The following is a 17737-nucleotide window of genomic DNA, read 5'->3' as shown; positions in this document are numbered from 1 at the left end:
CTTATTCATTGTCCAACTTTCACATGCATATGAAACTATTGAAAATACCATAGCTTGATAAAGTGTACCTTAGTCCTCAAGCTGACTTCTTTGATTTTCTAAACGTATTCATTTAACTCCAGTGGTTCAGATTATTCCAGAATTTTGTTTGCTAATTGCATGACACTGCACTTTCTTGCACAAGAGAGATATTTTATGGTTGACAATAATTCTGCCAATAGGAATGTGTAGAAATGGCCTGTTTATGGTGCTGTAGGTGTAACTTGGAATACAAGTGACCCTGACTTATTTGTATGAGGCTCCCAATAGTATGTATTGTTGAAATATTCATTGTACAATGCTATTTATTTTCAGCAGAGAAATTTACCACATAAGCAATGTACAACAATTCAAAGATCACATAATTTTCCAGAAGCCTTTGCATTATTACAGGGATTGAAGTCAGTAGGAAAATGAATCAAAATATCATCCCCAAATATTATCCATAACCCGAGTCAAAATTATGAAGCAAGATATGATGTAATGGAATGGACTGTGTCCCCTAAAAAGATTATACTGACTTCCAAACCCACACCTGTGACTTTGTATGGAATAGGGTTGTCAAGTTAATATGCGGTCATACTAGTAAGGTGGGCTCTAATTCTATATGATTGATGTCCCTTCTTAAAGAGGAACATTATAGATACAGGGAGACAGAAGAAAAAAAAGCCACGCAATGCTATGGCTAGAAACCAAGAAATGCCTGGAGATGGGAGAGCAACAAGGAACAAATTCTCCCTCAGAGCCTCAGAAAGAATTGTGAAGGCAAGCACCTGCATCTCAGATTCCCAGCCTTCATAACCATGAGACAATACATCTTTTTTTTTTTTTTTTTTTAACACTTGTGCGGTTTATTAGGGAAGTTATAATTCAGGATCAGAAATGCTCAGGGCACAGTTGTTCCAGCCAGAACAGCTTCTCCTCAGCCATGCCCACAGGCAGGGCCTCTCTGCAAAGCTCTTTTAGGGCTGCTAATGAATATCCACAAGGAGCTCTGGTAGTGTAGTTGTTATGAATCCAGCTGCGAAACTGCAGGGTCGGCAGTTCGAAGCTACCAGATGCTCCACGGGAGAAAGATGAGGCTTTCTGCTCCCATAAAGATTTACAGCCTCAGAATCCCTATTCAGGGTTGCCCTGGATGGCACATAACAACAACAACAACAATGAATGTCCACAGGGCATATCACTCCACCATCAGCTTCAGCCTAGCTCTAGCTGGGTGGGTCAGCAAACCTAGCTCCTCCAGTCGAGTGCCTAAAGGCACCCCACTCTGCAAGCAAGACTCTTGTCTAAAGTCACTCAACTTTGCTTCGTAGGCTGGGAAGTCCTCTGCTCTGTGCATGCTCTGACTCATAGTTCTGCTTCTGTGACTCCTCTATCACTCTTCTGGCATCGCAGCTTTCTGTCTTTGGGTTAAGGAGGTCAATGTGCAGATATATCAGGGTCCAAGGGACATGCTCCAGTCCTGACTGCTTGATGGTAGTGAGAGCCCCCATTCCAGCTTCTGGGATGGCTCATTTTATACCCATGCTAGAGTTTCAAGTTTTTACAGTTATAATCAACTCTGTTAACATCCACAGCTGAATCATATCATCCTTTCAGTATCTTCTTTTACCCAGACCCATCAGGAGAAGAGTTGTTTGGCAGGCATTGCAAAGACTAAGGCTAGAAGAGCCATATTAAATAATTCACAGTATTATGTTTCAAGATAATTCTTGAATTATCTTTTTGACAATGAATACAACACCACTCCTCATGAATTTGTCATCCCCAGCATTGCAAATCATATAATTGTCCATGTTAAAATGCCCAATACCATTCCGTTTCGGCTCACTAATACCTAGGAGTCGTGGTGTGGTGTTGCGGGTTAATGTACTGGACTGCAAGGTCAGTTTGAACTGTAAGGTTTGTGGTTCAAGCTCACCAGTCACTTCTTGGAAACCCTATACAGGGTCGCTATGAGTTGGAACAGACTTGGCGGGACTTAACAAGGAGACATTGATCTTTATACATTCCATTTTGATTTTGATGACTTCCAATTCTTTTAGATTCATATGTCATACATTTCCTGTTCTGATTACTGGCTGTTTGCAGCTGTTTATTCTCATTTTGAATTATGCCCCATCAACATATAAAGGTCCTAAAAGTTTTGTTCCATCCACATTTTTTAAGGTCAGCTCTACTTTGAGGAAGTCAGTCTTTCCCTGTTGTATTTTGTGTGTCTTCTACCCTGAGGGGCTCATCTTGTGGAACTAAGGTAGACAATGTTCCATTGATATGCTTAAGGGTTTCAGTGGCTAACTTTCAGGAGTCCTGTTCTGGCTCCATAGGACAAGCACTGGCCTGCTAATCACAAAGTCAGCAGTTTAAACCCACCAGCCACTCCTCAGAAACCCTATACAGGATCACTATGAGTCAGAACAGACCAGACCACATTTAGCAACAACCTTTCAGAAGTGGTCAACTTCTCCTTCCTAGTCTGAGACAATACATTTTTATCCTTATAAAACACTCAGATTGTGACAATTTATTACAGCTATCTTTGGAAACCAAAACACCTGAATTTCATTGTCTCTCCCAGACCCCTGTCCCTTGCATTCCCTTCTCTCATGGTACTCAACCAAGCAGACCTCACAGCACTGGGAGCTAGTGTGACTGGAGATTGCTGACCCTGGCAGGAGCATGGGCCTTAGCCATCTCCATCCCTTTACTGAAATATACCTGTTTGGTATTTTTGGATGCAGTCTAATGTGCTTCCCTTCTTCAGATACTTTATTTTTCAGCACAGATAATCCATACTCAAGCCTGAATGACTGACTGCTGACCTAGTCCGGTGAATAGCCTAAATAATGAAAAAATGAGCAGTTATAGCCTCTTACTCCTTCCTCCTATTTCAGGCTGCCTAGATGGAGTCCTGGTGTGGCGCTGTAGATTAATGTGCCAGACTCCAATGGCATTTGAACTGAAAGGTTGGCAGTTCAAGCTCACCAGTCACTCCTCGGAAACTCTATCAAGGGTCGCTATGGGTCGGAACTGACTCAACAGCACTTAAAAACAACAAGTGTGCATCCACCAAGAGGCAGTTATTAGAACAGAACAAGGGTACAGCAAATAGTTTAAAATTAGGAAAGGTGTGCACCAGGGCTGTATTCTTTTACCATAGTTACTCAATCTATATGCTGAGCAAATAAACTGAGAAACTGGGTTATATGAAGAAAAATGTGGTATCAGGATTGGAGGAAGACTCATTAAAAGCCTGCAATATACAGATGACACAACCTTGCTTGCTGAAAGTGAAGAGAACTTAAAATACTTACTGATGAAGATCGGAAGAGCACAGCCTTCAGTATGGGTTGCACCTCAATGTAAAGAAAGCAAAAATTCTCACCGCATTGAGGTGCAATCCATACTGAAAGCTGTGGTCTTTGATCTTCATTAGTAAGTATTTTAAGTCCTCTTCACTTTCAGCAAGCAAGGTTGTATCATCTGCATATCACAGGTTGTTAATGAGTCTTTCTCCAATCCTGATGTTATATTTTTTTGTTTTTGTTTTGTTTTGTTTTTTCATATAACCCAGCTTCTCAGATTATTTGCTCAGCATATAGATTGAGTAAGTATGGTGAAAGAATACAACCCTGTCACAAACCTTTCTTAATTTTAAACCATTCTGTGTTCCCATGTTCTGTTCGAACAATTTCCTTGGTCCATGTACAGATTCCTCATAAGCACAGTTAAGTGTTCCAGAATACTTATACTTAGCAATGTTGTTCATAGCTTGTCATGATCCACACAATCAGTATTTTAAATCCTCTTAATTTTCAGCAAGCAAAGTTGTATCATCTTCATATTTCAGGTTGTTATTTAATTATCCTCCAATCCTGATGCCATGTTCTTCATATAATCCAGCTTCTTAGATTATTTGCTAAGCATACACATTGAGTAAGTATGGTGAAATGATACACTGCAGGCACACACCTTTCCTGATTTTAAATCATTCAGTATCACCTTATTCTGTTATAACTACTGCCTCTTGGTCTATGTTCCTCATGAGCACAATTAAGTGTTTGGAATATCCATTCTGTGCAATTTTATCCATACTTTGTCATAATCCACAGCGTCAAAAGACTTTACATAGTCAATAAAACACAAGGAAACATCTTTCTGGTATTCTCCACTTTTAGCCAAGGTCCATCTGATGTAGCAATGATATCCTTAGTTCCATGTCCTCTACTTTCAATGTACTGTTGCAACTATTTTAAATGACCTTTACCAAAACTTTACTTGCATATGAGATTAATGATATTATTCAATGATTTCTGCATTCCGTGTTGTTCCCTCTCTTTGGAATGGACACAAATATGAATATCTTCCAGTTGGTTGGCCAGATAGTTGTCTTCCAAATTTCTTGGAATAGACTTGTGAGTGTCTCCAGAACTGCATCAGTTTGTTGAAAGATTTCTATTTGCATTCTGCCAATTCCTGGAGCCTTCATTTTTGCCAATGCCTTCAGTGTGCTTAGACTTCTTCCTTCAGTACCATCAGTTCTTGATCTTATGCCGCTTCTTGAAATGGCTGAACATCGACCATTTATTTTTGGTACAGTGACTTTGCATATTCCTACCATCTTCTTTTGATGCTTTCCCCATCATTCAATGTGTTGCCCTTAGAATCCTTCAATATTGTAAGTGGAGGCTTAAACTAAATCTCCACTTCTTTCAATTTGAGAAATGTTGAGCGTGCTTTTCCCTTTTGGTGTTCTAATTTAAGATCTTTAATACTTGATTTTGTCTTCTTGAGTTGTCCTTTGAAATTTTCTGTTTAGCTCTTTTGCTTCTTTATGTCATCTAGTTGCTTTATTTTCTCTCTCCTGGACAGCAAATTTCCGAGTCTGTTCAGACCTTCTATTTGGTCTTTTCTTTCTTTCGTCTCTTCTTAATGGTCTTTTGCATTCTTCCAGTATGATGTTCTTGATGTCATCCCACAACTCTTCTGGTCATTAGTGTCTCATACATAAAATCTGTTCTTGATAGGGTTTCACAATTCAGGTGGGATACATTAAGGATTCTATTATAGCTCTGTTGAATTTGTTTTAATTTTCTTCAGCTTCAGCATGAACTTGCATATGAGCAATTGATGGTCTGGTCCACAATTGGCCCCTGCTTGGTTTTGGGTGATGATATTGAGCTTCTTCACTGTCTCTTCCCACAGATGTAGTCAACTTGATGCCGGTGTAGTCTAACTGGTGAAGTCTGTGTGTATAGTCACCTTTTATATTGTTTTAAAAAGGTATCTGCAAGGAATAAGTTGTTGGTCTGGCAAAATTCTGTCATGTGATCTCTAGCATAATTTCTATCATACCAAAGCCATATTTTCCAACTATGGATCCTTCCTCTTTGTTTTCAATCTTCCCATTGTAATCACCGGTAAATATAAATGCATCTTCATTGCATGTTCAATGAATTTCTGACCGAAGAAGTTGGTAGAATTCTTCAATTGCATTATCACTGGCTCTAATGGTTGGTGTGTAAATTTGAATAATAGTGGTGTTAATTGGTCATTAATTAATTGTAGGCATATAGATATTATCCTATTACAGACAGCATTATACTTCAAGATAGATTTTGAAATGCTCTTTTTGATGATGAATGTGACACCATTTCTCTTCAATTTGTTTTTGCAGGCACAGTAAACCATATGATTGTTGGATTCAAAAATGACCAATACATTGCAGCTCACAAATGCCTTGGACACTGGTATTCAAGCATTCTATTTCTTTACTGAAAACTTCCAGTTTTCTAAATTTACAATTCACACAATCCATGTTCTAATTATTAATGGATGTTCATAGCTATTTCTCTCATTTTGAGTTGTGCCCTACTAGTAAATAAAGGTTCTGAAAGTTTATCTCCATTCACATCATTATGGTCAACTCTACTTTGTGGAGGCAGCTCTTCCCCAGATGTATTTTGAGCACCTTTCAACCAAAGGGGCTTATCTTCCAGCACTATATCTGATAATTTTAAGTTAGTATTGATAATATTTTTATATTCTGCCCCTATATCTGACAATGTTTTGCTGCTGTTTATAAGATATCAGTTTGCTCAACATTCAGAAGTAGTCTGTCTCTCATTCATCCCAGTTGAAGCTGTCCACCATGGATGACTCTGCTGGTATATAAAATACCAGTGGCATATCTTCCAGCATCACAGTACCACGCAAGCCACCACAGTACAACAGACTGACAGACAAGTGGTGGAGGCTCTGGACCATATAAGTAAATAATATAAGGTTTCTGTTTCCAAGTGAGGGAACTTTCAGCAGCCCTAGTAGTTCAATGTGGCAAGTGTGGCTACAGAAACAGAGACAAATATCCATGATGCCTGGAGGATGAACTCATTCACTTGGAAAAGGGGAGAGACCGTGGCATCTAATATGGGTTTTAATGGCTAACTTGGAGCTTTCCAGATGAAGAAGGGACCTGGGGAAGGAAAGAGTGAGCAGGAAAGAAAAAATAGAAACTGAGTACTATGTAACAGATGGGTGGTCCATCAACTTGACTGGTGAGGGGCTGTCCAGTGATTGGCATGCAGTTTGGGACAGATTTGAAATGGTCTTTCAGTATGCACATGTCCCCAAAGTGAAGCAACTACAGTGTTCAAGCAAAGGACTGATTTAGATAGATCAAATTTTTCTAACAGTGAGACTTGGGAAGGGAGGCTGGGCATGCTGGTTGGCAAGGGGTCAGTCCGAGATGGGGAAGGAAAGGAGCTTGAAGGATATTCATAAAGAAAGTGAACAAGATTTTGTGAGGATGAGAGGAAGGCCTTCAGGCTTCTTACATGGGTGTCAGACTAGATGGTTACACTGTGTGCCCTGAAAGGAGGCTGCAGTCTTTGCTCATCCTTCCGTCTCAGGTGGAAAGGATCCCAGACATATCTATCTGCCTCCTCTACTTTTCATTCCTCATCCCATGTAATGGTTTGAATTGTGTTCCTTCAAAATATGTGTTGTAAATCCGAACCTTTATACCTATAATGTGATCTCATTCAGGAACAGAATCAGAATGACCTATTGATATGTTAATGAGGCTGTGTGTGTGTGTGTGTGTGTGTGTGTGTGTATCAGAGTAGGCTGTCTTAAGTCAATTACTTTTGAGATATAAAAAGAGTTGTTTGGGCACAAAAGCAGGAAGATAGATGCCAAGTGGAGATTGCCATAGAACAGGAACATAATCTGAAAAGAAAGAGACAAGGACTTCAGCCTAGAGCTGACAGAGGAAGAAAGCCTTTCCCTAGAGTCAGTGCCCTGAATCTGAACTGTGAGAATATGAACTTCTGTTTGTTAAATCTCCCATCTGTGGTGTTTGTGTTCCAGCAGCACTAACTAATGAAGATGCCTCATGGACCTCACAGTCAATGAGCCTTGACAGATGTCAGAGACCCTGGAGATGGTGGCACTTCTCAGAGAGATGGAGGCTGATCCTGGGAGCCTTCTCTGTTGGTGGGCAGGCATTTTGGCTCCGGTTGGTGCTCTCATGTCTGTGCATTTTATAAATGAGTTCCATTTCATTGACTAAGGGTTGAATCTCATGAAAAATGAGTAGGTTTGGGCATACTGCTTCTTTTCACTTGCTTTTTCTTGGATAAGGCACATCACAAACCTCTTCCCTTTTTAATTATGGTAAAAATATACATAACAAAACATTTGCCAGTTCAGTAATTTTTGCATCTACAATTCTGTGACATTGATTATGTTCATCATACTGTATACCCCTGTCTCTGAATTAGGTTACCATCAGTAACAGAAATTCAGAGCCCTCTAAGCAAAGACTCCCCTTTTCCCCTCTAAATCCTGGGAATCACTAAGGAGCTTTGGTCTCCGTGTTGCTGTTGTTATTAAGTGCTGAATTGGATTTTCAAGGAGCAGTTCGTGGGTTTGAACCACTGACCTTTCGGTTAGCAGTCTAGTGGCCATCCTACAGCGCCATACTAGGACTCCAGCACATTTGTTTATTTCATATAAGTGGGATCATCTAGCATTTGTTGTTTTGTAGCAATTTTTTTTTTCCACAGCATGTTTTCAAAGCTTATTTCAATTATCTTTATGGCTGTGTAGTATTTCATTCTGTGTATATACCACATGATTGTTTATCCCATTCATCTACTGGTAGACATTAAACTCTCTCCTTTTTTGGCTGTGTGTCCAGGTATGTAGCAGGATAGAAAGAATCCCTGGTGGCACAGGTTAAGTGTTGTGCTGGTAACTGAAAGATGAGTAGTTTGTACCCACCAGCTGATCACTGAGAGAAAGATGGGGCAATCTGTAGTTCTAAAGATTTACAGCCTTGGAAATCGTATGGCTGGGGAAAGGAACATCTGGCCCACAGGCCATGTGTTGTGGTGGTTGTTAAGTGTTGTAGAGTTGATTCTGAGCCATAGCCCATAGTGGGTTTCAGAGGAGCAGCTGGTGAGCTTGAACCGCCGACCTTGCAGTTCAAATCTACTTTGCAGTCCAGCACATTAACCCACAGTGTTACACCAGGACTCCACTATCTGATACCCATATGGCAAGACAACATTTAGATTCCTGAGAATGCTTACTGAGGTCTTTGGAACATGAGAACTGGAAGTCTTTGCATAGGCTCCAGGATTTGGACATCTGTGGCCATATACGGCCTGCAAAATCATTTGGTCTGGTCCTGCCAAAGCAACTGCAATTCCAGCCGTCACATCGGTGGTGGTTATGTGCCAACTCACAGCGACCCTGTGTAAGGTTTCTGAGGCTGTAAATCTTTATTGAAACAAAAAGCCTCATCTTTCTCCAGAGGAATGACTAGTAGATTTGAAATGCTGACCTTGAGGTTAGCAGCCTGACTTGTTTGACCAAATGTAGCAGGCTAATTTTTAAGTTGATAATTCTGTATGGACCACGAATGATGTTACATATTTTGGCAGAAAAAGTTTCCTCACCATTCCCCTATAAGTGGTTCTACTCTGTCCTATAGGTTCAGAATCAACTCAACAGCAGTGGGGTTGTTTTTTTGTTTAGCAAGAGCATTTTCTGTCTCATGGGAGAGAGAGAGATGCAGTAACTGAAAGAAACAAAACAAAACAAAACATAAATACTAGGATTTTCTTAAAACACAATTTGTTTCCAAGTATAGGAGTGACAATGTGGTCCAGCTCCACAGATCTCCAATACCTGGAGCTGATGCAAAGACTTCTGGTTCTCATGTTCCAAAGACCTCAACAAGCATTCTGTGTTCATGAATCTAAATGTTGTCTTGCCAGATGGGTATCAGATAGTTGCAGAAATAGCAAATTTCTCACACTGTGATTGATTAATTTCCTTTTGGTTCATTTTGCTTTAGAACGACGCTATCCAAAGTAAGTTTCTTGGAACATTAGTCTTATAAAATGCTCTTTGAAAAATGAGCTTCCTGTCAGAGACATTTGGAAAAAGTTGTATCCTCTATACCCATGTTGAATAGGTTCTGAAAAGTCCTGCATTAAAAATACTATACAGACATAATCTATCAACGTTATCAGTACACAAGACCCTCAACCTTAGTTTTATTGTTTTTAAATACATTTTAACATCAATGGAAAGACTTTTGTAAATGCTGCCTCAGCACAGAAGTACTCTTCAATCTTTCAAAGTCATGTTCTTGAGGAAGACAATTTGGGAAACCAAGGTAAGGTATTATAGGGATATTCCTGTACCTCTGGAGAATTTTCCTTTTCTACTTTTGCCTTGCTTTTTAAATTTAATTTTGATCTTCACTTTATTCCTTGTTGTTTTCCCTCCAGCTAAAAATGGGGCTGCTGACTCCTTATCACTCCTTTAAAAGTACTTCATCAGGCTTCTGGGGCCCTTGGGTGTTGTGAACAATGATTGCACTCAGACTGCTAACCTGAAGGGTGGCCGTTCATGTCCACCGAGCTGTGCCTTGGAAACAAAGCCCTCGTGGTCAACTTGTACAAAATTAGCTATTGAAAACTCAGCGGAGCACAGTTCTACTCTGATACACGTGAGACTTCCCAGGAGTTGAATAGACTTGATGATAACTGGTGGCAGTACATTGGGCTTCCTGTTTAGGTGCTAATTGTGACGTCATTATGGGTTTCTCCTTTGAAACTGTTTGTTTGAAATACTGGCAGCAACCCATTCATTTCAGATTACAGTGAGAAACCTTGTACATACAGTTCTTTCCCCTCATTTTTAGATCCTTAACATTTATGATTAGAAGGGGGGCAGGAATTGAGTATGCTAGCAAAATAATATTCATATATTATTGTATTCTGGAATATACAAATTTAACCAACAGGTTAAACACACGGACCAAATATTAAAAGAAATATTATAGCCACTATTGGGCCAATAATTGGGAGAAACCTAGCTATTGAGGGTTGCCGTCTTTAAATAGTTGTCCAAATGTTTCCATTTAGTTTCTTTTAACTGTTTCTTAAACCTTGGCTACATTTAACAGGCTTTGTACCAGTAGGCCAACTGATGCTGTTCTATGGATCTAGACTCAGATTTTTAAGAATCCATTTCAGATAGTCTTTCTTTGACAGATGTTGGCACCTGGGGTAGCAACCAGTTGCAAGTATACACCAGGGTACCAATGGGTTTCTCAGAGTTTTTCCTACTTTGAATCGTGCCTTTCTGCAGTTCTTACGTGCTTCTTGGCTAGTCCCAAGCCTATTTTTGAGACAAAGTCCCTTGGCAATGCAGTTTTGGGTTATATTTTTGGCACTGACTATAATATCAGTGCATTGAGCAAACCCTTTGACTGAACTTGCACTGGCCAATCTACTTTGAGGACTATAACTGGGTATCCCTTAGGTTTCTTAAAGGGAGGGCTAATGCTGGACAAGTTAGTACTTGGAATGGATGTTAAAGACACATGTTGGGGAGAACCCTGACTTTGGAGAATTTTGGGATGCCTCACCCAGCAATTTGTTAAGTTTTGCCCCTGGGCTATTATTTTTTAATATTCAATAAAGAAATTTGCAGCTGTTACTGAGAACAGTGACAGGCTGATGATTTAAAAGTACTTCATGGTGGTCTTCACTTTCCATTGGCTTCTCTATGGCCAGGATGGGGGTATTATATGATTATGGTCTCTCAATTAGCATCCCAGAGTTAGGGAGCTGTTATATTATAGGGACTAAATCCTGAATTACTTCTGGTGACAATCTACACTTCATTCTTTTAGGATATCTAGCCCCAGGTCTTTTTTTTTTTTTTTTTTTTTTAAACTGTATCTATAGTGGGTCAGGAGTCCTGGTGTGGCTCTGTGGGCTAATGTGTTAGATTGCAAAGTCGTTTGAACTGCAAGGTTGGTGATTCAAGCTCCTTGGAAACAGGGTTGGAATCGACTATACAGGGTTGGAATCGACTCGACGGCACTTAACAACAACAGCAACAACAATGGTGCAGGAAAGCCTGAACATAAGAGATTTCACTCCACTTTCCTTGACTTTTGCAAAAAAGATTTAACTAAAGGATAATATTAGTTGGATGGCCAAACCTCTGAGTCACCCAACATATACAGGGGCCAAATTGTGTTACCAAGGAAAATCATCTTCCTCGTCTCTAAGCTGTCCATGCCCAGGGCAGGACATTTATCAATTCAGGATATGTCCTGACGAACTCTCCACTAGTGTGGACTGCCCTTGTCCCATTTCTCTAAAAAGACACACAAAATCATGCGAGGGGCAGAACCACTCCAGCCAGATCAGTGTCCTGATCCTGGAGCTATCCCATGGGAGAAACAGGCGTGCCTCTTTCATCAGTTTCCTCCCCCTCTGTGTCAGGTTTGTGGGGGCCTCCCTTTCCTGCCCACCGTCAGACTCACTTAAGTCCTTCATAGAGGAATCTGCCACAGCCCAGGTCTCCTCTCCTTTCTTTTTCAGTCTTCCAATCCATAATTGGTGACCTACACTTAAGAAAGGGGTAGTAGAAGGATGAATTCCCTTGTTCCTAGTATCTAGGTAGTTCTTATTTTACCCCTTGTTAGTAAACCACAGGCTAGCACCGGCAGGATAAATGTAGACTGGACTGAGGTAAGCTAAAGGCTCGACCCTCTCCCAACTTGGTTCCTTTAACAGTTGTCTCAGTAAAGGGAAAGCTCCTTCCTCAGCATCCCCAGGGGGTGTTACAATTAAGCAGATGCTGCAAAAACTGGATTAAAAATCCTAACTACTCTTTTTTATTGGAACCTAAAATTCTAAGCTCTATTTATGACACCTGTCAATTTTGGGTGTCCCCACCCCCAGAGTTAGGATCTAACCCCAGTGTGCTAACAGATAATGGTTATAAAAAAAAAAAGAAAGAAAGAAAAAAAAGAAAGAAAGAGAAAGAAAGAAAGAGAAAGCAAGAAAGAGAAAGAAAGAAAGAAAGAGAGAAAGAGAGAAAGAAAGAAATAAATAAATAAAGAAAGAAAGAAGAAAGAAAGAAAGAAAGAAAAAAGCACAAAGGGGACTGCTGAGGGACCATTCTCATAATATAGGCAAGGGCAGTTCTGGCAGATAATACCTAAAGGAGATATCGCAGGGAGTGTGAAGTTTAGTTAAGGACAGCAGCAGCAAGTGAATATGAGGGTTAGAGTTTCTTTCGTCTAGAGAAAAGACAGATTCATACAGAAAGAATCATTTATTCTCCTGGGGATTAAATGCTGTGGGTCTAACTGTGCACTTAGGTTGAGGGGGCCTCCTCTGGATGTCAGCCCTAGAGTTATTTCCTCTCTCTTAGGTGACTCAGTAATCACATCAGCCCCTGGATCACATAAACTTCCTGTATTAGGCCTGGCCTTAGGCTTAGTCACTAATGTCTTGATCAGAATGGGAGCTCTTATGTGGCCCTTACACAGTTTCAGCAGGAACATTGCACCATCTCTTCAATGTTGTTGTTAAGTGCCATTGAGTCTATGCCAACCCATAGCGCCCCTGTATAGGGTTTCCAAGGAGCAGCTGGTGAGCTTGAACCATAGACCTTGCAGTTCAAATGACTTTGTAGTCTGACACATTAGCCCACAGTGCCACACAGGAAATTGTCACTTAATTCTTTGGACCTGAGGGGAGCAAAGTCCCCCTCTGACTCATAAAATCCTACCTTTTCCTTTGGATCAGCAGGAAAACAGTTCTCCTGTTGGGCTCATGTAAATCTAATACCGTCTGTCATTCAGCACTTTCAACACACAAAAGGGACAGAAATAACACAGTAGAGGTAAGAGAAGGATAAAAAAATGAAAGAATAGTTACTTACCAACCGGAGTACCAACCTGAAGTCTGATCATGGACGAGCTCCCAAGATGTTGTTGTTGTTAGGTGTCATGGAGTAGGTACTGACTCATAGAGACCCTATGTACAATAGAACGAAACACTGCCCGGTCCTGGGTCAACCTCACAATCATTGCTAAGCCTGAACGCATCGCTGCTGCTACTGTGCCAATCCATCTCATTGAGGGTCTTCTGTTTTTTTTTTCCAGCCCTCCACTTGACCAAACATGCTATCATTCTCCAGTGACTGGTCCCTCCTGATGATATGTCGGAAGTATGAGAGATGAAGTTTGGTCATCCTGGCTTCCAAGGAGCACTGTGACTGTACTTACAATACAGATCTATTTGTTCTTTTGACATTCTGTGGTACTTTTAATCTTCTCATCTAACACCATAACTTAAATGCATCAATTCTTTGACAGTCTTATTCATTGTCCACCTTTCACATGCATATGAGGTTATTGGAAATACCTTGGCTTGGGTCAGGCATGCCTTCGTCCTCAACCTGACATCTTTGCTCTTCAACACTTTAAAAACAGGTTGTGCAGCTATTTGCCTAATGCAATAATACGTTGTTTGATTTCTTGAGTGCTGCTTCTATGAGTGTTGATGGTTGGTCTGAGAAAAATGAAGTCTTTGACAACTTCAATCTTTTCTCCATTTATATGGATATTGTTTCTTGGTCCAATGGTGAGAATTTGTGTTTTCTTTACATTGAGATGGAACCCATACCGAAGGCTGTGGTCTTTGATCTTCATCCATAAGTATTTAAAATCCTCTTTACTTTCGGCAAGCAAGGTTGTGTCATCTGCATATCGCAGGTTGTTGATGAGTCTTCCTGCAATCCTGATGCCACGTTTTTCTTCATAGAACCCATACAGGTTGAATAAGTATGGTGAAAGACTACATCCCTGGCACGCACCTTTCCCAATTTAAAACCATTCAGTGTTTCCTTGTTCTGTTATAACAACTGCCTCTTGGTCTATGTACAGGTTCCTCATGAGCACAATTGAGTGTTCTGGAATACTCATTCTTCACAATGCTGTCCATACCTTGTCATAATTCACACAATCCCAAGCATTTGTGTAGTCAATAAAGCACAGGTAAACATCTGTCTGGTGTTTTCTGCTTTCAGCCAAGATCCATCTGATGTCAGCAATGATAGCCTTCATTCCATGTCTTGTTCTGAATCCCACTTGAACCTCTGGAAGTTCTCTGTCAATGTATGGTTACAGTAATTTTTTGATTACTTTTAATAAAACTTTACTTGCATGGGATATCAATGATATTGTCCAATGATTTGCACATTTTCTTGGGTCACCTCTCTTTGGAATGGGCACAAATACAGATCTCTTCCAATCAGTTGGCCAGGTAGTTGTCTAGATGAGTGAGTACCTCCAGTGCCACCTCACTTTGCTGAAAGATTTCAATTTTTATTCCATCATTTCTTGGTGCCTTGTTCTTTTCCAATTCCTTCAATGCACCCTGGACTTCTTCCTTCAGTATCATTGGCTCTTGACCATATATTACCTCTTGAAATGGTTGAACAACAACCATTTCCTTTTGGTACAGTGACTGTGTGTATTCCTTCCGTCTTCTTTTGTTGCTTTTCGCATCATTCAAAATTTGCCCATAGAATCTTTCAATGCCACAAGTTCAGGTTTGAATTTTTTTCTTCAATTCCTTTATCTTGAAAAACGCTGAGTGTGTTCTTCCCTTTTGGTTTTCTAACTCCAGATCTTTGCACATTTCGTTATAATATTTGGCTTTGTCTTCCTGAGCTGACCTTTGAAATTTTCTGTTCAGCTCTTGTACCTCTTCACTTCCTCCATTTGCTTTAGTATATCTACACTGGGGAGCAAATTTCAGAGTTTCTTCTGACATCCACTTTAGTCTTTTCTTTCTTTCTCATCTTCTTAATGACCTTTTGCTTCCTTCTTGTATGCTGTTCTTATGTCATCCCAAAATCTTCTGATCTTTGGTCTTTAGCATCTAATGCATCAAATCTGTTTTTCAGATGATCTCTAACTTTAAGTGGGATATAATCAAAATCATATTTTGGCTTTCATGGACTTGTTTTTTTCTTCAGCTGCAGACTGATTTTGCATGTGATCAATTGATGGTCTGTTCTATAGTCTGTCTCTGGCCGTTTTGGCTGATGCTGTGAAGTGTTTCCACCGTCTTTTCCCATAGATGTAGTCAGTTTGATTTCTGTGTATTCCATCTGGTGAGGTGCATATGTATACTTGTTACTTGTCTTTTATGTTGTTTAAAAAAGGTTTTTCAGTGAACAAGTCACTGGTCTTGCAAAATTCTATCATGCGACCTCCAGAATCATTTCTATCACCAAGGTCTTATTTTCCAACTACTGATCTTACCTCTGTGTTTCCAACCTTTGCATTCCAATCACTTTAATTATAAATACATTCAATAATTTACATGCTTATTATTTCATACTGAAGAAGTTGGTTGGATTCTTCAATTTCATCCTCATTAACTTTAGTGGTTGGTGCATAAACTTGAATAATAGTGGTATGAATTGATCTTCCTTGTAGGCGTATGGATATTACCCTATTACAGACAGTGTTGTACTTCATGATAGATCTTGGTATGCTCTTTCTGATGATGAATGTGACACCATTCCTCTCCAATTTTTCATTCCCGGCATAGTAAACCATTTGGTTGTCAGGTTTAAAAGGGCCAATACCAGTCCATTTCAGCTCACTAATGGCTAGAATACTGATGGTTATGCATTTTATTTTATTTTTGACAATTTCCAATTTTCGTAGATTCATACTTTATACATGATGTTAGGGTCCAATAACTTGACTTCTGTAGGTCTAACAAGATCCACTTGAGGTTGGTGCAAACAGCACACACAGACAAAAAGCAGCAAGGTTTATTAAGCTATGAAGAGTACACTTCTCAGAAGAAGAGAAGCGGGTGTCTCTCTCGTGAATAAGAGAGAGTGCTGGCTCTCTGTTCTTTCTTTCTTTATAGTGTTTTTAGCTTGTCTCCCTCAAGTTTAATTCTGATAGGTGGCAGGGTCTGGGCAATCCATATTCTTCATTTACACCCTCTTGGTAGCCTAACACTGCTCTATTTTTCAGAAGGTGTGCTGGGCTCAGTTTCTAGGGATTGTTGATTCAAGTGCCAGGTGTTGGGGTACAATTAGGCTGGCCTGTTTGGTTCCTACTTTGTCCCCTAACAAGGAGGAATCTCAAGACCTGGGCTCTGATCCTAGCACACCCACTGTCTAGCAGTGTGCTAACCATTTACCTGATGCACTGTTTACCCAGTAATCCTAACCAACATTTACGGAGGGCTCCCTATGTAACAGGTACAGTTCAAAGCTCTTTTCCTGCTATCTCCTTGGTGAGCATGGGGACACAGAGATGATAAGAGGCCAAAGGGTTGGTAAGTGGCTTTGAACCCGAGAATTCCTATTCCTGATCATGACTGGGTCTCAATTTCGTCTGTAAAATAGTAATACCTCCCAACCATGAGACTATCAATGAGATTGCTTATATCAATCTTGAAAATGATAGTGTTCTGGTGAATGAAGTTAAGAGGTCCAAAAACCTCACTTTAGCTTTTGGTTTTAATGCAATCCCATCTCACTGAAGGAAACTGACAAGAAGCACTGTTGCTAATTAACACTCAGTTTCCTGTCCCTGCTCCTGTGCACACACTCATAGTCTAAAGAGTATTGAAAAGGAAGGCGTGCCAGGGGCAGCAAAGGGTCCCTGGAAAGCAATGGAAACTGCCTGTCCTCTGACCTCACTTTTATTACTTGGTGCTGTAACCCCATTGTTTTTTGTGCCACTGCCCCATAGGGTTTCCTAGGTTGTGATTTTATTGAAGCAGATCAGTCTTTTCTCCTGTGGAGTCACTGGTGGATTCTGGTGTGTTTGAATCACTTTTGCTTAGTAGTCAAGTGCTTACCTACAGTTAATAACAATGAAAAGTGGTGTTGAAGCAGCAATGAGTGCAGCCTGAAGGTTATAAAGTAGTCTCTGGGGCTGATGAAAGCATATGTGTCCCCTAACTCCCAAGCAGGATACCAATGTCAGTTAACTTGACTCTGATTCATGATGACTACACTGTGTCAGAATAGAACTGCCTTCCTTACTATTCTCAGTGACTGATTTGTCAGAATTAGGTCACCAGGCCTTTCCTCTGAGTACCTCTGGGTGGACTCAAATCTCCAACCTTTCTATTAGCAATCAAGCATATTAGCCATTTACACCACCCAGGGACTTGCCTGAATAGAGTAACTCTAACCTAGTTTGTTTCAAGATATTGGAGTTCTATGCATAAGACCCACCACACGTCTGTCAGTTTGTCATACTGTGGTGGCTTGTGAGTTGCTGTGATTCTGGAAGCTATGCCACTGGTATTTTAAATACCAG

At 40.3% G+C, this 17737-nt stretch overlaps 1 pseudogene; it reads left to right on the top strand.

Moving 5' to 3' along the window:
- The window catches only part of LOC102824766, a 78873-nt pseudogene extending 61924 nt beyond the window's left edge, over positions 1–16949 (top strand).
- Positions 16950–17737: the final 788 nt, after the last annotated feature.

This window comes from Chrysochloris asiatica, unplaced genomic scaffold (assembly GCF_000296735.1).
Source record: "Chrysochloris asiatica unplaced genomic scaffold, ChrAsi1.0 scaffold00154, whole genome shotgun sequence".
NCBI lineage: Eukaryota > Metazoa > Chordata > Mammalia > Afrosoricida > Chrysochloridae > Chrysochloris > Chrysochloris asiatica.
Note: the sequence above shows the minus strand (reverse complement) of the source record. Positions and strands in the feature narration are given on the sequence as shown.